The following is a 13,761-nucleotide window of genomic DNA, read 5'->3' as shown; positions in this document are numbered from 1 at the left end:
CCAGCTTGTTCAACTACAAATGTGTTCCTGGTGGTCCTTAGCTGGGAGGCATTGACATATTGTATCACGTTAAACTTGATGACAAAGCAAAACGAAGAATCAGATGTGTTTACTACAGTAACCCCACATGCTAATATTTCTAACATAACTTTCAGTTCACAAAAACATTTATTTTGTACCTTTTCAACGGGCAATTACAAGGCCTTGAGACTGAGAAGAGGGCTGGCATACTGGTGGAGATGCTAACAAGATGAACAGTAAAAAAAGAAATCAAACATAAAATATATTGAAAATAGATTTTCATGATATTGGAATGGGAGAAGAAAGGAAAAGGTTGAGTTTTGGACAATGAGTTTGAGATGATGGTCTGACTACCAGGTCACATGCTCTATGGGCCACAGAAGATAATACCCCAATTCCTCAAATTCCAGAGCACAGGGTTTAAGAACAAACCATCCCTGTGGGTGGCTACCAACCTTCCTCAAGCCCAGGCCCCAGCCTCCATAACATCTCAACAAGCACGGTGAGACAGATGAGATCCTGATGAGACCCTGCAAATCCAAACGTGACCACTTTGTATTTCCATTGTTCTAACTCCTCCCCACCCCCACAAACATCATCAACGCACTTCGAGGTTATCCAGGAAACCTATGTATTCAGAAGTAGAAAGAAACGTAAAATTTACTCGGGGCAACTGATTATAGAACAGCACTATCTAACAGAACTCTCTGCACTGATAGAAATGTCCCATATCTGTGCTGCACACAGTGCAGTAGCCACTGTTTACACGCAGCCATTGAGCACTTCAAATGTCGCTAGTGAAACTGAGAGACTGAATTTTCAACTTAATTGTAATCAATTTAAATAGTCACACATGACTAGGGGCTACCATTTTGGAGAATGTAGCTCTTACAGGAAGTCTCCTCACCTGCTGGTGGACCATACTCAGCCACTTGCCTTCATTCAAAACATGTTCTTCGTGACTGCTTGGAAAATTTTAACTCACTTAGAGTCACCGTTCTTCATAAAATTCCATGTGCTTCAAACATGCTAATGAAAACAATCAGTTGCTTGTAGATTCCTATTTTTACCATCACCTTGTAATATTTTTATTTTTTAAAAAAAATACTTGACAGGTATCACCAATGCAATGCAGAGACTTAAGGATCTTTTGGGTATTCAAATCTTAGCATGAATTTGCCCAGGTTGTTTTTAATCCCTTTCACTGCATCATACTACCCTGCTAGTCTTTAAAGCAAGTTTGATAGTTGAATTTTGCTACAATACGGAGTGAAATTATTCTTTGTTGTCTAATCTCAATTAGAAAAGAAAAAAGGTTTACAATCAATCTAAGGTTCTATGCTAAGAATCTAGAAGAAGATGAGCAAATTAAACCCAAAGTAAATAGATGGTAGGTAATTATAAAGGTAAGAACAGATATAAATGAAACAGAAAATAGACAATAGCTTAAATTAACAAGGCAAAAGTTTGGTTTTCTGAAAAAAATTAAAAATATTGATAAATCCCTAGCAAGACTGACTAAGAAAATTGCCAGTATCTACAATAAATGACCTTATGGATGTTACATGAATAATGACAGAATATTATGAACAAATTTATGACAATATATCCAATAACTTAAATGAAATAGAAAAATTTCTTGAGAAACGAAACTTACCCAAACTGGCATAAGATGAAATAAAAAATAAGAGTAGTTCTATATCTTTTGAAGACATTGAGTTTGATATCATAATCTTTTCCTCAAATAGCACTCCAGAAACAAATAATTAGCTGGTGAATTCTATCAAACGTTTATTAAATAAACAATAACAACCCTACCAAACCTTCTCAAAAAACAGATGAAGAGATAACTCCCACCTTGTTTTTATGAGGTCAGGAGAATCCTGAAACCAAAACCTGACAGAGACGTACCCACCCCACCCCCCAAAAAAATTCAGTAACCAATAACCCTCATTAACATAGATGTAAGGTTTTTCCACAAAATATCTGTAATCCAAATCCAACAATATATGAAAAGGACAATGCATTTTGACCAAATGAGGATTATCTCAGAAATGTAAATTTTAGCATTCAATTATCAATCAATGTAACACGTCATATCAACAGAATAAAGGAGAAAAGGAATCAACTCAATAGGTGCAGAAAGAACATCTTACAAAATTCAACATCCATATATATAAGAACTCTCAGCAAACCAGAAGTAGAGGGAAGCCCCCTCAACCTGATAAAGGCATCTATAAAAATCCTAATGTTAACATCATACTCAATGATGACATAGTTGTTGCTTTCCCCCCGACACTGGGAACATGCAAGGATGTGCACGCTCTTTTTTTCCTAAGAAAAAAACAAAAAACAAACAAAAAAAACCTGTAAATAAGTATTTAACTCTAGCTTGCTGGTTTGCTTTTCATTGTGGCACGGGTTAGCAGTTCCAAAACCATTTTTTGTATTGAAGACTTGAAGAAAAGAATAAATACATTGAGAACAATGGGAAGAAGGAGCTACAAATACAGAAAGTGAGAAGCATGCATTACATACAGCCTGCAGTTTTTGACTGGAAGTGCATGTATCAGTTTTAAAACACTGACAAAAATAAATATCCGTGTCTATGTTTTAATAGAGATAGAAACAGACAGAGATATACAAGCACACATGTGTTTTCTAAGACCCCTTAGAAAACTTAGGTCTTAGGAACTAAGACCCCTTGGAGAAATGACAGATTGCAGGGCTGGAACAGGAAAAATACAGGGGGGAGCCTGGAACATCTGATTGAATCAGCTAGGGAAGCAAGTGCTCAGGGAGTGACTGGGTCATGCCAAATTACACAGGAGTTATGACGAAGGGGCTCAGGCTAGACAAACCTGGAACAATTTGAATGTCAAAATAACTATTCATAGATTATAGTTATAGTTAGTGTTTATAACTAAACAATATATTATATCCCATTGAATAATAAAAGTACGTATGAGGCCATACTGATATAAATAAACCAGTGAACAGATAAATGAATGGGGAGGAAAAGAAAGGCCTTTCTCACCATAATATGCCAAGAAAAGGGGTAGGTGAGAAAGAGAGAGAGAGGGAGAGAGGGAGAGAGAGAAAGAAAAAGGAAGGAGGGAAGGAAGGAGGGAAAGGAAGGAAGGAAAGAAGATAGAAGGAAAGAAAATAGAATTAAGAAATCAATTGATACTAAAATTAGTAGGTGAGAGTTTGATGAAGAACAAGATATTTTCAGTCTTTGTATTTATTAATTACAAAGGAAAATAAAAACTTTATATTGGACAAACCTGGTGGAACCACCTTACCTTAGTAATCAAAATGAACATCATGAATATTGGGACAAACCAGCATCATGGACCTTTTGACCTGATGCTGAGAAAGACACATCACCTCACTGATACTCCCACCAAAAATGCATAACCCAATTTTTTTCAACATTTCTAAATGAGCTAAATAGACAGGTGGAAAACAACCCTAGCTTATTTAAAACAAAACAAAACAACAACAACAACAAAAAACCCATACCTGTGTTGTTCCTGAAAATATGTAAGATAGCTAAAGTAAAAGTTAACATTTTGAAATAATTTTAAACCCAGAAATAAGTCTGTACTAAAATAAATTAAACTGTCTCCTAGGGTGAAATATTACTACAGGAACAATAGCAAGTAATAAAAATGAAAATTTCTTGAAAATATATTTGCACTCTTTATCTTATTAGATCATCTATAATTAAGACTATCCTGGATACTTTTACACCCCAAATAGGGATAATCTTCAGATTTCACTAGTGTATAGTTATGCAGATGTTTGTGGGAGAATAAGGACACACTGGTTTTCTGAATTAGCAATCAGGCTATTGATCCCCCGAAGAAATCCTTCCAAGTGAGTAGACACACTTATAAAGGTCTCAATTTCCTTTTGAAAGAAAATGATAATAAATAGTGAAAACTGATGAGAAAAGGAAAAAATAATAAGAATACCAGTAATACCTGCTTATGAATTTACTATTGACCAGCACTTTCACATACTTTTTTTTTGATCTCACAACCAACCCTTGAGGTGGGTAGGTTTCAGTTATTCATTCCAATGAGGTTTTTATTTCCCACAAGTGCCAAGGATGCCAAGAAAAGTTTGTCCTTGGATTTGGTTTCCGTGTATTCAGAAAATAAATAAAAGTCAGGGCTTCCCTGGTGGCGCAGTGGTTGAGAGTCCGCCTGCCAATGCAGGGACGTGGGTTCGTGCCCCGGTCTGGGAGGATCCCACATGCCACGGAGCGGCTGGGCCCGTGAGCCATGGCCGCTGAGCCTGTGCGTCCGGAGCCTGTGCTCCGCAACGGGAGAGGCCACGACAGTGAGAGGCCCGCGTACCACAAAAAAAAAAAAAAAAAAAAAAGTCAAACAAGTCGTTTTACTGACTAGCTTTAGTTCAGAAATAGCATTAGACATTTCTCAAAATCCATTCTTTACAGAGGAGACAAGAAATGTCTGAAATCCACTTTGGATTCTTTTGGAATTCTTTCTGACTAAGCAGCATTTTTAGTTAAGAGAAGTGTTTCTTTGTTTTGCTCACATCCTTTGAGGAGCAAATGGGTATTGACTGTCCAGATGTAGGTGCTTTGAAAACCAGGCTGGGCTCTTGCCATTGCAACCAGACTTGCAGAACTCGGAGCTTTAGTCTCCTGTGTCTTCCTGCAAGGGTTAAATCTGAGGAGTGGTGGAATTGTTTCTCATCACCTATAGGAAGCTTCTACTTTTCCCATTATTTTACTGGTTACTGTTCTGTTGCATATTTTACAAGTAATCAACAAAATAGTTTTGGAGCCTTTGTACTTCATAATTTTTGCTTCTTTAAAACTGAGTGCTTGCTTCTCAATTAATAAGTATCTGTATTTGGGGGTGTTGGTTTAGCCTTGGGCTGGAGGCACATTCCAGTTTTATCCAGCACCTGCAGCTGCAAGCAGTATGGACATGCTTCTTCAAAATTCTGTGAGGAACTCCAGGCCAAGAAGCAGCAGCAGGTGTGACCCAGGCAGGTATCTTGCAGTTTCAGCTGAAACCTGATGACAGCCCCATCGTGGATTTTATTGTGAAGAAACGCCAGCCAAACCCAAATGGAGTGACACTGCACAAAATAAGTGGCCTAAACTCTTCTAAAATGTCAAGAGCAAGAAACTAAAAGAAAGGGGGTAGAACTGTTCCCTATTGAAGGAGTAAGTGCTAGGTATGAACCTGGGCTGGATCTTGAACTAGGAAATATTAACTATAAAGGACATTATTCGGACAATTGATGAAATTGGATTATGGACTGCATATATGTGTGTGTATGTGTATGCCTATAATTATATGAGCCTGGAGAAGGATATAGACTAAGTTGTTAACATTGGTTATTTGGGGAAAAGTGGGGGTTGAGGATGAAGGGGGAAAATACCACACTTTACTTATTTTTCTTTTAACTTTATTGGAGTAGAGTTGCTTTACAATGTTGTGTTAGTTTCTGCTGTACAGCAAAGTGAATCAGTTTTACGTATACATATATCCCCTCTGTTTTTAGATTTCTTTCCCATTTAGGTCACCACTGAGCACTGGGTAGAGTTCTCTGTGCTATACAGTAGGTTCTCATTAGTTATATATTTTATACACAGTAGTGTATATATGTTAACCCCAATCTCCCAATTCACCCCACCTCTCCTTCCCCCCCTTGGTATCCATACGTTTATTTTCTACATCTGTGTCTCTATTTCTGCTTTGCAAATAAGTTCATCTGTACCATTTTTCTAGATTCCACATATAAGCGATATTATACGATATTTGTTTTTCTCTTTCTGACTTACTTCACTCCGTATGAGTCTCTAGGTCTATCCACGTCTCTGCAAATGGCACCATTTCATTCTTTTTTATGGCTGAGGAACATTCCATTGTATATATGTACCACATCTTCTTTATCCATTCCTGATGGACATTTAGGTTGCTTCAAAATTAAATTATATTTAAATTCTATTTCATTATTACAAAATAAAAACTGTTTTCAAGGTACCATATTCAACATTTCTTCCCTTCTTTAGTGGACTCAATGAAGGAGGTTAACAACAGCATTCAGGAGCAGAAGGCACCACCATGAAGTGGTTGCGAGCCACGGACACTGTATAGCAAGCAACAGATGGCACAGAGCACTTAAGAACAGTTCAGACCGGGTTCAGAGCTCAGACGCCCTACTTGCTCACCAGTTGTGTGACCTCAAGACAAATTCTTCAGGCCCTCCGAGCCCACTCTTCTCTAAAATAGGCAAGCAGTCCCTTCTAGAGCGTCCATGTGAGGAATAAATAGGTTATTGTATGTATCATGGCTGGCACATGGAAAGCATTGGCCACATGGCAGTGTTTTGTTTTATGATGCTTACAAAGCTTCAGAGAATTTTAGAGGACAGATCAGGTGGAAAGTTAATCATTTACCTTCCAGGGAGAGTCTCTTAGGGTTCAGGACAGGAGCAATGCTTCAGACTCCTGTGACTTTGGACTCCAGCCACAATTCAGAAACCTGGAAATAAAGAGGTCCATTGTGTGTTAGTCTTTCTCAGCCCAGAAATTAAAGTAATAACCCCCTTGCCTCAGGGCAATGGGTACAACTGCAAAGTTAGCAGAAGACACTTCTGATTTAATCTCAGTATCACCACTCCAGCTAGTGATACCCCACACCTCACCAAAAGCACCCAAAATTTCTTCACTTCCACAATCACTGTCTGTGAATTGCAGCTTCTATCCAGTGCACATCATGGTCCCCTAAGTGTCATACCTTTATTCCGGCTAACTTACTCTCTCTTTCAGGGGAGGAAGAACCTCATGGTTGTCTAATCTTAACCCAAGAACTTCCCCTGCCTCACTCTGATCTCCTTGAAACTTTTTTTTTTTTTTTTTTTTTACAAGGCCCAGACATAGAAGTCTCTGCAGGCGGGTCATATCTTAAGAGAGTACCGGGATATTTTCAAGCTGGTTATGCACTCACCACTTCCCAAGAGCTTATAGAAACCAATCTCCTTCCTGAAGTCAAGTCAGCACAACTAGCTAAACTTAGAGACTTGACTCGGGCCAGTCAGCTAGCAAGGGATAAAAGGGCTAACATAGACATGGCAGCAGATAAACCTTTGGGGTGCTTCATGATTTTTGTCATGCTATGGAAACAACACTTTTAACTTTTATGTCAGATGTCTTGTTCCTTCCCAAGAATTTAGATGTGATTAATCTGGAAGTTCATACTAGGGAACAAACCGGTGAGGCAAAAGGAAACGTTTTGGCTGACCACTACGCTAAAGAGGCTGCCCTCACTCAAGTTTGATCGGTTCAAGTTAAAGACAATCTGGTTAACTCTGGATCATTTCTTTGAAACCTTGCGCAAACTTCAATCACAAGCCCCAGACTCTTGTAAAAATACATTGGGAGAAATCTGGACACGACTCCCAATTACGTGGATTATGGAGACACCTAGATGGCTGCTTGGTCTCTCTAAACACTCTAAAATGGAGCTTGGTGAAAAAATTTGCACACCATGGCCTACCACAGTGAAGCAACTTGAAAATCATTCTGGGACATCATAGGGAAATTTTTAATCGGTTGGCAGAGGGATGTCCCCAGTGCCTGTTGTACCTGCTTGCCACTCTAAATTCCAGCTTCTGTGAAAGGACTAAAATCAGAGATTTAAGAGGATGTAAGAAATCTTACCTTTGCTGGTTTCTCTGTTGCAAGCGGGAACCACGTCATGTGTATATCCATGTATTCAGTCATTTACTCAACAAATACTTGCTGAGCACCTAATGTTTGTGTCTCATCCTGTTCTGGGAAGTAGAGATAGAGTGGTGAGCGAGAGAGACCAAGTTCCTGCTCTCGGAAATTTACATTCTGTTAGGGGGAGAAAATAAAACATAAACACAAGACACACTTTCAGACAAATGGGTAAAGGGATGGAAAGTGACTAGTTATCTCACTATACTTAGGGGGTTGAGGGACATGTGACATTTGAACTCAGTGCTAAATGACAAGAAGGAGACAGCCATATGAAAATCTGAAGAATTAATTGCCAGGTGTCTGAGAAGGGAGTGAGTTTGGTGTGTTTTACAAACAGAACAAGATCCCATGTGGTGATTCTGTAGTGAACATAGTGGAGAGTGGTTGGGGATGAGGTCCAAGAAATAGTCAGGTATCTGATGACTCACGGCCTTGTAGGCCAAGGAGATGGATTGAATTTTATTCTTAGAGTAAAGAGAAGCCATTATAGGATTTTATGCCAGCAAGTGATAGGAGCCAATCTGGGCTTTGGGACGGTCACACTGTCTGCTTTGTGGAGAGCAGATTGTTCCTGGCCATAGCAGATATTGCCACTTGCCCACACCAACAGTCATTATCCCCTCCCTCATTTCTTGCCAGCCACTTTGCTGTCTGGAACAAAATATTACATTCAAAATTGTTGGAAGTGATTCCTGGGAATGCAGCTTAAGTGGAATTTACTCAGTGAGAAGAGCTCCTATTTTTGCCTTTTGCATTACTATTTTCTTCAGGTACACAACTTTGGCTGGAATTTGGCATGATGGCTGGAATTCTAGTGGCCACTTTGGATCATGATGGGACCCTGAGGCTTGAATCCATGTGCACAGGTGGTGGAAGAGAAAGATCGTTACCTGGGTCCCTCATGACTTTATGGAGCCTTCATAACTGCCCTGGACTGGCAATCTCCTGGAGTGGCAAATCTTCTTTTATGTGAGAGAGAAAGGAAAAAACAACTTTTTATTTGCTTTAGCCATTATTGTGCACAGCCAAAGCCACTCAATACTGATACAAGAGTGGAATCAAGGAGTCCAGTCTAGGAAGCTATTATAGTAATCCAGGCAAGAGAAGAGGGTGCCTTTGGGTGAGAGTGATAGCCTTGGATTTGGGGAACAGTGATCTAATGCTAGATATAACCTGAAGGTAGAATCAATAGGATAATGTCAAAGATTGGATGTATGGTGAATGACGGTAGCATTTACTGAGACAGGGGAGACGTAGAGAGCAGTAAACTGTGTGGAAAATCAAGAGTTCTATTTTGAACTTGCCAATTCCCTGATGTCTTGTCTATGGGGGATGCTGGGGAGGCACTTAGATATGGTAGAGGTAGAGTGAGAGGTAAAGATTTGGAAGTTATGAGGATAGTATTTTTTTTATCTGTAAACACTTTATTTTGTATCTCTTAAAGATAAGGGCTAAATTCTTCCTCCTAAATATCAAACCCATCCACTTCCCTCCAAATCCCATTATCACCATTCTAGTTTCAGACCATCGCTGTCTTGTGCACAAATTACTTACATGACATTCTAGCTTGCCTTTCTTCCTTTGGGCTTGTTTACACTCCAATCTACTCTCTACACTGGAGTGTTCCAACTTTTTCTTCTCTTCAACAGTATTACTGAAATTTTTAAAATATGCACCCTAATATGTGCATATTTACTAACCACATATATTTAGTAATACATTCTAATATGCAAGGACATAATAAAGTTGTTGATTGCTTCCTGTCTTGTTCTCACCCCCTCCCCCTTTTATCATTTGGGGGAGTGGAGTGTGTGAAGAGAGTGCAGCAGGAAGCTGAGAGGCTGAAGTGGGTGGGTTCCTATGTCCTTGGGACCTTGCTTTCCTAAGCCCAGCATCTCAGATCAAGTCGACAACAGGGCACCAACCAATGTCCTGGAAGTTTCAGCCAGCCTGTGTAAAGAATTGTCCCCAATGATGATTAAACTAGAGTGGGACATGACCACCAGGTGGAACCACAACACAAATGAGACAAAGATGGACTTGGTTCTCAGTCAGATGCCCAAATCCCTGGCTGCCTAGCTCTGCCAAGTTCCACTGTAATGCATTGGATGTTTTTTCGTTTTGTTTTGTTTAGTTTTGTTTTTGTATTTTTTTTGGCTGCACTGGGTCTTCGTTGCTGTGTGCGGGCTTCCTCTCATTGTGGCGAGCTGTGGCTACCCTTCGTTGAGGTGCGCGGGCTTCTCCATGCAGTGGCTTCTCTTGTTGTGGAGCACGGGCTCTAGGCACACAGGCGTCAGTAGTTGTGGCCCACGGGCTTAGTTCCTCCACAGCATGTGGGATCTTCCCAGACCAGGGCTCGAACCCGTGTCCCCTGCATCGGCAGGCGGACTTTTAATCACTGCACCACCAGGGAAGTCCCCGGGTTGTTGTTGTTTTTTAAAAAAAACTCCATTTTGTCAGGATTTTACTGTGCACAGTGAAATAGAAATCTTAAAGAAATGAGATTTAAAAATATAAACAATTTTACAAGTTCCTTTCTACAACTGAATGGACTTCAACATACAGTTCCTTGGTACACACACACACACACACACACACACACAATTGCATTGTAAATAATGTTTAATACCTTTCATTTTTAATAGTTTTCATTTATTTATTTGGCTGCTTGAGATCTTAAGTTGCAGTACTTCGGCTCTTCGTTGAGGCATGTGGGATCTTTCGTTGTGGCACGGGCTTCTCTCTAGTGGTGGCGTGTGGGTTTTTCTCTCTGTAGTTATGGCTGCGGGCTCCAGGGCGCGTGGACTCTGTAGTTTGCGGCATGCAGGCTCTCTCATTGAAGCGCACGAGTTCGGTAGTTGTGGCATGCAGGCTTACTTGTCCCGTGCTCCCGGGATCTTAGTTTCCCAACCAGGGATCGAACCCGCGTCCCCTGCATTGGAAGGCGGATTCTTTACCAGCAGGGAAGTCACTCATTTTCAATAATTTTAAAACCTATTTATTTTTTATTATTTAATAATTTACATTATTAATACTTTTTTAACATCTTCACTGGAGTGTGATTGCTTTACAATATTATGTTAGTTTCTGCTGTATAACAAAGAGAATCAGCTATGAGTACACATATATCCCCATATCTCCTCCCTCTTGCGTCTCCCTCCCACGCTCACGATCCCACCCCTCTAGGTGTTCACAAAGCACCGAGCTGATCTCCCTGTGCTATGTGGCTGCTTCCCTCTAGCTATCTCTTCTACATTTGGTAGTGTATATATGTCCATGCCACTCCCTCACTTCGTCCCAGCTTACCCTTCCCCATCCCTGTGTCCTCAAATCCATTCTCTACATTTGCATCTTTATTCCTGTCCTGCCCCTAGGTTCTTCAGAACCGTTTTTTTTTTAGATTCCATACATATGTGTTAGCATACGGTATATGTTTTTCTCTTTCCAACTTACTTCATGCTGTATGACAGACTCTAGGTCCATCCACCTCACTACAAAAAACTCAATTTCGTTTCTTACTATGGCTGAGTAATATTCCATTGTACATATGTGCCACATCTTCTTTATCCATTCATCTGTCAATGGACACTTAGGTTGCTTCCAAGTCCTGGCTATTGTAAACAGAGCTGCAATGAACATTGTGGTACATGACTCTTTTGGAATTATGGTTTCCACAGGGTATATGCTCAGTTGTGGGATTGCTGGGTCGTGTGGTTGCTCTATTTTTAGTTTTTTGAGGAACCTCCATACTGTTCTCCGTAGTGGCTGTATCAATTTACATTCCCACCAACAGTGCAAGAGGGTTCCCTTTTCTCCACACCCTCCCCAGCATTTATTGTTTGTAGATTTTTTGATGATGGCCATTCTGACCAGTGTGAGGTGATACCTCATTGTAGTTTTGATGTGCATTTCTCTAATGACTAGTGATGTTGAACATCTTTTCATGTGTTTGTTGGCAACCTGTATTTCTTCTTTGGAGAACTGTCTGTTTAGGTCTTCTGCCCATTTTTGGATTGGGTTGTTTGTTTTCTTGATACTGTGCTGCATGAGCTGCTTGTATATTTTGGAGATTAATCCTCTGTCAGTTGCTTCGTTTGCAAATATTTTCTCCCATTCTGAGGGTTGTCTTTTGAGCTTGTTTATGGTTTCCTTTGTTGTGCAGAAGATTTTAAGTGTCATTAGGTCCCAATTGTTTATTTTTGTTTTTATTTCCATTTCTCTAGGAGGTGGGTCAAAAAGGATCTTCCTGTGATATATGTCATAGCGTGTTCTGCCTTATATTTTCCTCTAAGAGTTTCATACTGTCTGGCCTTACATTTATTTCTTTAATCCATTTTGAGTTTATTTTTGTGTACGGTGTTAGGGAGTGTTTTAATTTCATTCCTTTACATGAAGCTGTCCAGTTTTCCCAGGACCAATTATTGAAGAGGCTGTCTTTTCTCCATAGTACATTCTTGCCTCTTTTGTCAAAGACAAGATGACCATATGTGCGTGGGTTTATCTCTGGGCTTTCTATTCTGTTCCACTCCTCTATATTTCTGTTTTTGTGCCAGTACCATACTGTCTTGATTACTGTAACTTTGTAGTATAGTCTGAAGTCAGGGGGCCTGAATCCTCCAGCTCCGTTTTTCTTTCTCAAAATTGCTTTGGCTATTCGGGGTCTTTTGTGTTTCCATACAAATTGTGAAATTTTTTGTTTTAGTTCTGTGAAAAATGCCATTGGTAGTTTGATAGGGATTGCATTGAGTCTGTAGATTGCTTCGGGTAGTATAGTCATTTTCACAGTGTTGATTCTTCCAACTCAAGAGCATTGTATATCTCTCAATCTGTTTGTATCATCTTTAATTTCTTTCATCTGTGTCTCATAGTTTTCTGCATACAGGTCTTTTGTCTCCTTACATAGGTTTATTCCTAGGTATTTTATTCTTCTGTTGCAATGGTAAATGGGAGTTTTTTCTTAATTTCTCTTTCATATTTTTCATCATTAGTGTATAGGAATGCAAGAGATTTCTGTGCCTTAATTTTGTATCCTGCTACTTTACCAAATTAACTCTAGTAGTTTTCTGGTAGCACCTTTACGATTCTCTATGTACAGTATCATGTCATCTGCAAACAGTGACAGTTTTACTCCTTTTCTGATTTGGATTCCTTTTATTTATTTTTCTTGTCTGACTCCAAAACTACATTGAATAATACTGCTGAGCGTCAGCAAACTTGTCTTGTTCCTGATCTTAGTGGAAATGTTTTCAGTTTTCACCACTGAGAATGATGTTGGCTGTGGGTTTGTCATATATTGCCTTTATTAGGCTGAGTTAAGTTCCCTCTATGCCTATTTTCTGGACGGTTTTTATCATCAGTGGGTGTTGAATTTTGTCAAAAGCTTTTTCTCATCTATTGAGATTAACATATGCTTTTTATCCTTCAATTTGTTAATATGGTGTATCACATTGATTGATTTGCATATTTTGAAGAATCCTTGCATTCCTGGGATAAACCCCACTTGATCATGGTGTATGATACTTTTAATGTGCTGTTGGATTCTGTTTGCTAGTATTTAGTTGAGGATTCTCGCATTTATGTTCATCAGTGATATTGGCCTGTAGTTTTCCTTTTCTGTAACATCTTTGTCTGGCTTTGGTATCAGGGTGATGGTGGCCTCATAGAATGAGTTTGGGAGTGTTCCTCCCGCTGCTATATTTAGGAAGAGTTTGAGAAGGATAGATGTTAGCTCTTCTCTAAATGTTTGACAGAATTCGCCTGTGAAGCCATCTGGTCCCAGGCTTTTGTTTGTTGGAAGATTTTTAATCACATTTTCAATTTCAGTGCTTATGAGGGATCCATTTATACTTTCTATTTCATCCTGGTTCAGCTCTCGGGAGGTTGTGCTTTTCTAAGAATTGTGCCATTTATTCCAGTGTCCATTTTATTGGCATATAGTTACTTGTAGGAATTTCTCATGATACATT

The 13,761-nt window shown here is 39.5% G+C and overlaps 1 long non-coding RNA gene across 1 annotated transcript; it reads right to left on the bottom strand.

Moving 5' to 3' along the window:
• Positions 1-7,868: 7,868 nt before the first annotated feature.
• LOC307069563 lies at positions 7,869-10,550 on the bottom strand. The gene is made up of 3 exons (XR_013811501.1): positions 10,425-10,550; positions 8,686-8,757; positions 7,869-7,909 (listed from the first exon to the last, which is right to left on the bottom strand). It is a non-coding gene; the product is annotated as an uncharacterized lncRNA (long non-coding RNA).
• Positions 10,551-13,761: the final 3,211 nt, after the last annotated feature.

The sequence above is a fragment of the Hyperoodon ampullatus genome, assembly GCF_949752795.1.
Source record: "Hyperoodon ampullatus genome assembly, chromosome: X".
Taxonomy (NCBI): domain Eukaryota; kingdom Metazoa; phylum Chordata; class Mammalia; order Artiodactyla; family Ziphiidae; genus Hyperoodon; species Hyperoodon ampullatus.
The sequence above is the reverse complement of the archived record's forward strand: the minus strand, read 5'-3'. Positions and strand labels throughout refer to the sequence as shown.